The sequence below is a fragment of the Eubalaena glacialis genome, chromosome 2, assembly GCF_028564815.1.
Source record: "Eubalaena glacialis isolate mEubGla1 chromosome 2, mEubGla1.1.hap2.+ XY, whole genome shotgun sequence".
Lineage (NCBI taxonomy): Eukaryota > Metazoa > Chordata > Mammalia > Artiodactyla > Balaenidae > Eubalaena > Eubalaena glacialis.
In genome coordinates this window covers 181,951,552-181,953,830 of record NC_083717.1, presented here as the reverse complement: position 1 = coordinate 181,953,830, position 2,279 = coordinate 181,951,552, and the positions used below count along the sequence as shown (strand labels likewise).

The 2,279-nt window shown below is 43.9% G+C and overlaps 1 non-coding gene across 1 annotated transcript; it reads left to right on the top strand.

The window, feature by feature from the left end:
* The first annotated feature begins 836 nt into the window (after positions 1–836).
* Positions 837–909, top strand: TRNAV-CAC (transfer RNA valine (anticodon CAC)). The gene has a single exon. It is a non-coding gene; the product is annotated as a tRNA-Val (tRNA).
* The last annotated feature ends 1,370 nt before the right edge of the window (positions 910–2,279 follow it).

Below are 2,279 nucleotides of genomic sequence, written 5' to 3'. Positions count from 1 at the left end.
CTCAGGCTCCTGTGGACTGGGGTGATGGGAGAGAATTAAAGCAGGTAAACCTTGTGTTCCACTGATGATCAGTGAGGTGGTGTCAGTGCACAGAATGGTCTGGAAGGGCCCTGGAGGCGGGGGGACCAGCCAGGAGGCTGTTTTACTGTTGCAAGTATACCATAGGACAGTATTGATGACAGTGACAGACCATTTCCATCCTTTTGGATGAGAGGGTCATGGACCCTTTGAGAATATAATGAAAGCTATGGGTGTGATCCCCAGAAAAATATGCACACATGTACCACATATTATGTGTGGTTTTGGAGGGTTGGTTCATGGGTCCAGTAGGTGCTTTGGGATCCCCAAAGGACACAGGAATATTTGCACGGTCTAACTGGTGGGAGTAAATCGGGAGACTCTGGGAAAGAAGGGAACACGTTTAGTTTCGTACAACAGGACAGGTGAGCGGGGGTGTGCTCAGGACAACTGGACACCTGTCTGGAGCTGTGAGGAAAGGCCAGGCAGCATGGCTTGGAGGGGAGAGCTGAGTCATTTGATTCAATCGCAAGAGTTTATATTTTGAGAATGAATGGGTTTCCTGAATTAACAATAAGCAGAAAGCAATTAAGTATTTCCCAGTATAAATGCTGGGGGCACTATTTATGTGGGTAATCTTCCTAGAAGTGTTTGAGGTCACTGTGATAAAAGCCATACATAAAGAAATAGACTGTAGGTGAATCCCTAAGTAAATTAGTTCATTAATATTCATTATGAAGCTTAAAAATTAAATGTAAGATGTAAGACTCAAGATCAGGATAAAAGATGACCATCTAAAATTATAGTTATTAGGGACTTCCCTGGTAGCCCAGTGGCTAAGACTCTGCGCTCACAATGCAGGGGGCCCAGGTTTGATCCCTGGTCAGGGAACTAGATACCACGTGATGCAACTAAGAGTTAGCATGCTGCAACTAAAAGATCCCGCATGATGCAACTAAAGATCCCTCATGCTGCAACAAAGATCCTGCACGTGGCAACGACGATCCCGTGTGTCACAACTAAGACCCAGCGCAGCCAAATAAAATAAATAAATAAATAAATAAATATATATATATATTTTTAAAAGGGTATAAATGCTTTAAAAAGTAAAATTATAGTTATTAAAATAAGCTTAAGATGAACAGATACATCAAGATGTCTCAGATTTTCAAAATTGCTTTCACAGTGTCTACAGGCTGCAAGGGAAGCAGTTGTAGGTCAGAATAGCATGCCTCCGCATCCCAGCTTCTCTGCCTACATCACCCCAGCTGGCAGCCAAAGCAGCAGCATCTTTTGACCCTGTAACCTGCACTCAAGGTGGGGCTTTTTGGAGACTGATCTCCTGGGAGCAGATGTGTAGAAGTAAGCTGCTCTCCCAGAAGAGATGAGGGAAAATGATATGGTTAGTTCCCAAAATATCCAGGGCTGCCATCCACTCTCTACAAGAAATCACCACTCTGACATTTGGATTTGGGGAATTCACCAGTTCTGACTGGAGCCAAAGATTCACACCTATTTCAGAGACTAAGGGTGGGACACATCCCTGAATCTTCCCTCAGTCACCCTCCCATGCTGTTGCCACCTTCCCAAAAGTTCTGGAGGTCATTGGGCAGGCCATGCAGGGTCCTGAGTGGGTCTCAGCTGGCACTGACCACAGTATAGCCATGAGCCACTCCAGCCAGAACTGAGCACGTGTCATGACTTTCTCGGAACCTACACCCTCTGTTCACCACAACCTATGCTAGGTCTCTCCATACAGGCTCTTCAGATAACCTGAAAGCAGAGACTTTAAAATGGATTTTGTGCACTGTCGGTGGGAATGTAAATTGATACAGCCACTATGGAGAACAGTATGGAGGTTCCTTAAAAAACTAAAAACAGAACTACCATACGACCCAGCAATCCCACTACTGGGCATATACCCTGAGAAAACCATAATTCAAAAAGAGTCATGTACCACAATGTTCATTGCAGCTCTATTTACAATAGCCAGGACATGGAAGCAGCCTAAGTGTCCATCAACAGATGAATGGATAAAGAAGATGTGGCACATATATACAATGGAATATTACTCAGCCATAAAAAGAAATGAAATTGAGTTATCTGTAGTGAGGTGGATGGACCTAGAGTCTGTCATACAGAGTGAAATAAGTCAGAAAGAGAAAAACAAATACCGTAGGCTAACACATACATGTGGAATCTTACCAAAAAAATGGTTTTGAGGAACCTAGGGGCAGGACAGGCATAAAGACACAGACGTA